The sequence below is a fragment of the Lynx rufus genome, unplaced genomic scaffold (genome assembly GCF_022079265.1).
Source record: "Lynx rufus isolate CCGP_SWC_20201006 ecotype Redwood Valley unplaced genomic scaffold, mLynRuf1.p SCAF_22, whole genome shotgun sequence".
NCBI classification, from domain to species: Eukaryota; Metazoa; Chordata; class Mammalia; order Carnivora; family Felidae; genus Lynx; species Lynx rufus.
In genome coordinates, this window is record NW_025814837.1 from 23189122 (window position 1) to 23197745 (window position 8624).

Genomic DNA, 8624 nt, shown 5'->3' on the forward strand with positions numbered 1-8624 from the left:
TGAGAACCATCAAAACGAGTTGGTAGTCCAGTATTTCTCAATCCTTTCTTATCATGGCAGACACAGAAAGCGGTCACGTTGTGTAGCATATACTGCTATGCTCAGCTCAAGGCTGGAGAGCCTTCCTGGGAACCCCAGCTGCCCCTAACCTTGCCTGGGGCTCTAAGGCCTGCTGAGCACTCAGTGTACCTTACTCGGTCACTCTCCAGGCCAAAACACGCTGCCTGGGAAGTTTTGCTGTGGTAGATACTTGTTGGTTCCTCCCTGGGAGCCATTTCCCCTTTCTCCTTTCTAATGGCATAAATTTTTCATTTCCATACGATGAAGGGAAAAGTGACTATTCCCAGCCTGTAGAGGCAAGCACAGGACTTGAGCTAAATCTCTTGGTGAACTTGTTGCTCTGACCTCAATGACTGGCTGAGGCATGGCACTTTACTGGTCTGATCAGAATGAAAGTCATGCGTGGCATGCTGGGACAAAGCCAGTCTCTCCTCTTGGACACCGCATGTGTGGAAATGAGACCACGGCTGTGTCCACTGAGCCACTGTGACAGGCAGAGGAGGCCAATGCTTGAAAGAGGGCCCAAGCAAGTGGAGTCCAGGAGCCCTGATTCTACCAGAAACCTGTAGAGAATTCTAAACCTGGGGCTTGTATGGTTTTTAAACTTGGCACTTATGGGAGCCTATGAAATTATTTTATTGTTTAAACCAGGTCTAGTTACCTTGCCTCTTAATTATAACTGGCTGCATTGTCCCAGGCTCAGATTCTCTTGCACATCTAACACTGACGTATCTCCAGCAAGTGCTTGGAGTTTCCCAGTAGCAGTAAGGGAATGTCTATCCAAATTTTTCATCCATATAGAATTGTTCCTAGGAGTATCCACTTGAGGGGTGCCTGGGTGGCTCAGTCCATTAAGCATCCGACTTTGGGTCAGGTCATGATCTCACGGTTCATGAGTTTGAGCCCCACATCAGGTGAGCTCACGTCCCATTTCAGGGGAGCTCGAGTCCCACTTCGGCCTCTGTGCTGACGGTGTGGAGCCTGCATGGGATTCTCTCTCTCTTCCTCTCACTGACTTGCTCTCTCTCTCTCTCTCTCTCTCAAAAATAAAGAAATTTTAAAAAAAAGAAAGAAAGAAAAAGAGTCTGTTTCTTGTAGTGAGAAAAAAAAAGTATCTTGTTGGCCAGAGTTAGACCCACTGTCTCTGACCATAAGGTGCAGTAAAGTGAACTGGGCTATACAGAAAAACAAACCTGTGACACTGGCCATTTGGTGAGGCTTACGAACCAACTGAGTTAAAACCACCTGTCCTGTGACACACCATAAGCCCCTGGAGATGCAGGGGTGGTTTACCACTAGGATTCTAGGAGCAGCCACGTGCTTCTAAGAGTGGATTGGCTCCCGTTTTAGAGACAGAACACTCATTGCTGACTCTGCAGTTTCCTAGCTCCATGACCTTATCTGAGCGTCAGTTTCTTCTAAGATGAGAATAACATATTCCTTCTCTGCCTCACAGAGATTTGGTAAGGGTAAATGAGGTAGTAGATGCTGATGTGCTTCCTAAACCATAAACATCGTACAAACACAGTAGATTATGGGTAGAGCATTTTTTAAAGACCTGTAGACATTCACCAAAGAGTAATTCTTTCTTAGAGCACTTAGTTATTATGTGATAACATTTCATTCTTTTGGGAATTGTTGTAGAATACATATAACATAAAACTTACCATCTTAACCACTTTTACATGTACAGTTCTGTGGCAATAAACACGCTCATGTTGTTGCTCAATCATCACCATCATCCATCTCCAGAACTCATCTTGCAAAACTGACACTCTGTACCTATTAAGCAATAGCTTCCCATTCCCCCTGCCTCTAGCCCTTTTTAACCAGCATTTCTACTTTCTGTCTCCATGAATTTGACTCAAGTCTCTCATTTAAGCGGGATCATACAGTATTTGGCCTGATTGTGACCGGCCTATTTCACTTAGCATAATGGCTTCAAGGCCATTATGTCAGAATTTATGTCAGAATAGCCTGTGTCAGAATTTCCTTCCTTTTTTAAAAGGTTGAATGATATTCCATTGTATGTATCTACCACATTTTGTTTATTCGTTTGTGTGTCGATGGACATGGGGTTGCTTCTACCTGTTCGTTATTTTGAATAATGCTTCTTTGAACAGGGCTGTACAAATATCTCCTTGAGACACCGTTTTCCATTCTCTGTGTATTCTTTCTGGGTATTTCCCAGAAGAGAAATTGCTGTATCATATGGTAATTCTATTTTTAACTTTTTGAAGGTCTACCATACTGTTTTCCATAGTGGCTACAGCATTCCACATTCTCATCTGTAATGCACAAGAGTTTCAGTTTCTTCTCCATCCTTAGCAACATTTGTTAATTTCTGTTTTCTGATAGTAGCCACTCTAATGGGCACAAGTGGTGTCTTTGTGGTTTTGACTTGCATTTTCTAATGATTAGTGATGATGAGTGCCATTTAATGTGCTTATTGGCCATTTGCATATCTTTGGAGAAATGTCTATTCAAGGCCTTTGCTCATTTTTATTTTTTTTTTAATTTTTTTTTTAACGTTTTATTTATTTTTGAGACAGGGAGAGACATAGCATGAACAGGGGAGGGTCAGAGAGAGGGAGACACAGAATCTGAAACAGGCTCCAGGCTCTGAGCTGTCAGCACAGAGCCCGATGCGGGGCTCAAACTCATGGACCGCGAGATCATGACCTGAGCTGAAGTCGGCCGCTTAACCGACTGAGCCACCTAGGCGCCCCCTTTTGCTCATTTTTAAATTAGGTTATTCATTTTTGGTTGTGGCTAAGTTGTGGGAGTTCTTTATATATACTGGATATTAACCTCTTATTAGATACATGATTTGAAATACATGGCATTTTTCATTTATAATTTTTTAAAACTTATCTTTATCTAATGTATTTTCAACCAAGTTTGCATTAGTTTTTTCTGCGAGGCACTAATTTACAGCCAATGGAAAGATGAACCAATCGTTTCCTATATTTACAATACATTGGTTTTAGCTCAGGCTGCTATAACAAAATAGCATAGACAGTGTCTTAAATAAAAGAAATTTAGCTCTTACAGTTCTGGAGGCTGAGGGGTCCAAAATCAGGATGCCACTGTAGTCAGGTTCTGGTGAGACCTCTCTTCCCAGCTTGTGGATGGCCACCTTATTACTGTGTCTTCCCATGGGAGAGAGAACAAACATGGCCTCTGGTGTCTCTTCTTATAAGGGCACTCATCCAGTCATGACCTCTTCTAATCCCAGTTACCTCCCAAAGGCCCCATGTTCAAATACCATCAAACTGGAGGTAAGGAGTTCAACATACACATTTTTGGGGAGACACAATTCAGTCCATGACACCACCTAGAAGTATCCAAGCTGGACTTCAAACAGTCAAATGATGCAATTAAAACAAATATGAAATAACACTACACACCTATTAAAACGGCAAAAATCTGGAACAGTGATATCACCGAGTGCTGCAAGGATGTGGAGCAATAGAACTCTTATCATTGTTGGTGGCAAATGCAATATGGTACAGCCACTTTGGAAGCTCCTCAAAGTGCCTTCGTATGTAAATGGAGACAACAACATTTATCTGTGTAAAAAAAAAAAAAAAGAAGAAGAAGACTCTATGTGTTTTTCTCCTTCACACTTTTTTGTGTGGCTTCTTCTGGGTTTAGCCTGAAGCATCCACAGGGCTTGAGGACCATGAGGCGTGTGATGGCAGAGGTGCAAAGAAACACACGTACATTTTGTTCATTGGTTTTACCGTCAAGGTACTCTTTTGAGAATCAAAAGAGAGAGAGAGGAACAGGGAGGCTTGGGTTTATGCCCTAACAGTAGCTGAAAGCAGAAGAGTCTGGCGGGTGGGGTAAGATGAGGCAGTGAGGTGAGGTGCCATCATAGCTGCCATGGGGAGGGGAAGACACGGTGGCCTGGGGGATGGGGGGGTTGGGGGGAGCTGGCGATGAGAGGTGTTAACAAGGAGGTGGAAGAGAAAGGGTCAGGCAGTTGGAAATCTCCAAGCCAAGGCCAATGGCAAGTTACCATTTACACCTGATCTTGGGCTTTGTTGTGGAGAAAATCACCCTCCTGTGCTACTGAGGCCATTCCCTTCAGCTGCCAGTACACACTGCCCATGGCTCACCCTGCATACAACACTCCAAACGGGGGCGCCTGTGTGGCTTGGTCAGTTAAGCGGCCGACTTCAGCTCAGGTCATGATCTCACAGTTTGTGGGTTCGAGCCCCGCATCGGGCTCTGTGCTGACAGCTCACAGCCTGGAGGGTGCTTCAGATTCTGCGTCTCCTTCTCTTTCTTCCCCTCCCCCACTCATGCTCTGTCTCTCTCAAAAAAATGAACAAACTTTAAAAAAAAAAAAATTAAAAAATTAAATAAAATAAAAATACAACTCCAAACAAACTGGGCCCTGCGTGGACATCCCAACTCGTGCACTCCCAAACAAGGCAGGTTCAGTGGTGGTGGAGAGGCAAATCCCCCGGCTCCTGAACTAGGGCCGGACTGATGAACGGTGAAACCGATGCTTGTGACGTACCTTATAAATGCCTGGCTCACTCTGATCTTGTGAGTTTGATCTTCATGTTACATAAAAATAAAATCTTAAAAAATAAGATCAGTGTGGGGGGGAAATGCTCTATAATTTCTAAGGTGTTAACAAATATAATTTAATAGATAGGCTTTTCCTGGATTATAAAACTTTCACACAAATTCAATTTTATGCAAATTTCTCCTTGGAGCACATAGTAACATTTCAGATTCGTGGGAAAGTTTGCTTTCAGGCTTGTGATGTTTCTATTATCCTGTGAATTCTCAGTACTCTGGGTATTGGAGTGTGTCCCCCTTTTTACACAACCTCAAATTGCAAGTTGTCCTGCCTCCTGTGTTTAGTCACTCTTTTTTCAAAAAAGCTTTTTAAAAGTACTATAGCCCCTGCCTGGCTGGCTCAGTCAGTAGGACATGCGACTCTTGATCTCAGGGTCATGAGTTCAAGCCCCACGCTGTGCGTGGAGCCTACTTAAAATAAAAATTAAAACAAATAAATTAAAAAGTACTATAACCCCATCTCATCTGATGGGGTTGTTCATACTTGCTCTAACCAATATTTCTCAGGATTTCAGGAAAGAGGAGCCAGGGGCTTACATACTCATTGTCACGTTTTCTCTGAGTTACTAATTTTGCCAAAATGCCACCTGCCTCTTATAATTAGTGCCCTCTCCCCATCCCGGGTCCATGCCCTTGGGATTTCATTCCTCTTTATCTAAACTAGCAGGAAAACACAATGCAATAGCAACTGACAACAGCAACAACTTTTTACAGAAACGATGAGAATAATGTATAATAAATATTACAGAAAAATATATTACAGATTATTACAGAATAGGCAAGAAATAGCTTCAAATGCCACCCATTCCACTAATATTTATTGAGTGCCTTCTATATGACAGGCATTGTTTGACTGCTTGGAAATATAGAAAGGAATAAAACAGACAAAAAAGTCCCTATTGTCCTGGGGTTTACATTCTACTTGGGACAAAGAAAGAAGACATATTTTATTTATGCATCTTGTTGATTGTCTATTGTAGGATAGATAGTGAGAAGGGGTATAGGGGGTGCCAGGAAGCTGGTCCGCAGGCTTCCATGGAAGTAAGATGCCTGAAGGATGCTTTGAGAATCCTGCTATACTTTAAGAACCATTTTATGCCCTCCACTTTTTGGTGCTTTTGACACTCACTTTTGCCTCCTCACGGTCCACATCCTGAATTCATAAAGCCTTTTGTATGGGTATGGAAAAGGAAAAAGGGACTGACTTTGAGGCTGATTCAATATGGTTTTAAATGTAAGCATTGTATCTGTAAGCAGGAACCCAAAGGCTAAAAAGGCCACAGACTTTCAACCCTTTCTTTAGAATTAATAGACATCTAGGGCCATTACTTTGGACTTTCACAGGTAGGGGATTGTGGTGGGGAGGAGGTGGATAGCTCAAAATAATTTCTGGGGCCATGGAAAGCCGATATAATCACTGATATTTATATATGCACAATTCCACATGTACATTCCTAAATGACCAACAGGCCTCCTAGAGCTCTTTTAAAAGCAAGGAGGGACAGAGAGGATGACTCTGGAGGCCCATTAGATTTGAAAATTATAATCCATAGAAACATCTGCACAGATTTCTGGATGAGGGAGGAATAACAATGATTTGATGAAGGCAAGAACAGTGTTTTTCTGAACCATATTAAGGCACTTGGTCTGACAAAGGACTTTTTCTCCCCCTGATCTGTATATACATCAATGTCAACACCTATAGACAAAGTCTATAACATCTAAATTGTCCTGGGAAGTTCAGGATCTGTGGTTTCCTTCCTTATACAGTTGGCTTTTGAACAACGTGAGGGTTGGGGTGCCAACCCTCCATACAATTGAAAATCCACATAGAACTTTTGACTCCTCAAAACTTAGCTACAAATAGTCTACAGTTGACCTGAAGCCTTAGTGATAACATAATCCATTAACTCATATTTTACATGTCCTATGTATCGTATACAGTGTCTCTACGATAAAGTTAACTAGAGAAAAGAAAATATTATTAAGAAAATCATAAGGAAAATACATGTATAGTACTGTATTTATCAAAATAACTCTATGTACAAGTGGACCCGTGCAGTTCAAACCTGTGTGGTTCAAGGGGCAGCCATAGTTCAAATTTCATTCTTCTATGAGATATCCAGAGAGAAATGTCAAATCTGACTGTCCAGGAAATTCATTGTTGCGAAGGTTGAGTTTATTCATAAACCAGAGCTTGAGGATATTTATATGACACAAATTGTCACTTTTTTTTGTTGTGTAGGATTTGACTTCTCAGACTTTAAGCCTCTATAGGAGAAGAGCAATGATTACTATGTAAATAATTGAGTATACATGGCCAATATTCTCTAGATTCTGGGGCTATGCAATGGCGGGAAGCTGGTTGCTAGAGACTCAGGGTTTGTGTCATCCACCAGCTCCTGCCAAATTCATACATTGAAACCTAATCCCCAAAGCCATGGTATTTAGAAGTGGGCCATTTGGGAGGTGATCAGGTTCTAAGGGTGGAGCCCTCGTGAATGGGATTAGTCCCCCTAAGAAACAGATCCCAGGGGCGCCTGGGTGGCTCAGTTGGTTGAGTGCCTGACTTCAGCTCACGTCATGATCTCATGGTTCCTGAGTTTGAGCCCCACATCCGGCTCCGCACTGACAGTGTGGAGCCTGCTTGGGATTCTCTCTCTCCCTCTCTCCCTCTCACCCCCTCTCTCTGCCCCTCCTCCACTCATGCTTTCTCTCTTTCTTTCAAAAATAAATAAATCGTTAAAAAGAGAAAAAAAAGCGTTTCAAAAATAAATAAATAAGTACAACAGACCCCAGAGAGCTCCTTCACATCTTCTGCCTTGTAAAGAAACACTGAACTTTCACCAGACACTGAACTTACTGGCCTCGATCTGGACCTTCTCACCCTCCAGAACCGTAAGCAATGTTTGTTGTTTGACCCAACCTGTAACGTGGATACTCTATGGTATTTTGTTCTAGAAGCACAGATAGGCTAAGACAATGGTAGATGAGAAAACTATCCTTTTAGGCAATTATGTTTTTTTGTTTTTAGATTAAAAAAACTTTTTTTCAATAATCTCTACACTCAACATGGGGCTCAAATGTACAACCCCAATATCAACAGTTGTGTGCTCTACCAACCAAGCCATCAGGAGCCCCTTGGTGATTCTTTCTTAGACTGATTCTGCTACATGATTATGCAAAAAAGTCTCAGGTGTGCAGTAATTGCTTCACATTTTATTGTAAAGTATGTTTTTGAAAATAAACTGATGCAAGCTAGTCAATTCACGGGAGTATGCTGTATGATGTTGAACTTCCTGCCTTCTGTATTCTAATTCTCAGAATGAGTGCTGAAAAGCCAGACTGGCAAAGATATTTAACCTCAGTGGAAAACCTCGCACTTGACTGATATCCTTATGCTCCAGACAAACGCTCCATAGATACAAATGGAGACATTGTGTTCCACTAGTAAGCAGGTCATAAAATTACTGGTAATGCTTCCGGTAAGGACAGATTTTTTTTTTTCCCCTTGTGCAAAGTACACTAGTTCTTGTTTGTCCTTGCCCTGGCAAATGAGTTAAAATCCAGTCCCCACTATACACCTGTCATTCTAGCCATACCTAATTACCTGCGATTGATTCCTTAGACATCCACTGCTCTGACCCTCCTCCATGCCTTTGCTCAACCCGTTCTTTTTGCTTAAAATGCCTCTGCAGTAAGGGTTCTCAACCTTGGCTTTACCCAGATATGCATGCTTTGGTCCTTCCCTGCCCGCCCCCGCCCCATCCCATTCTGATGTAAGTGATCTCCCGTGAAGATTTCTTAAAGCTTCCCAGGTTGAAGACCGAAGTCGGACAACAGTTTCTCCGAGGGGGGCCACGAACTCTGGCATTAGACTCACAGGCTGACTTTGTTAGAAATGCAGAATTGGCTCTCAAAGCAGACCTCCAGCGTTAGGATCTGCTTTGAGGGTTGGGGTAGCT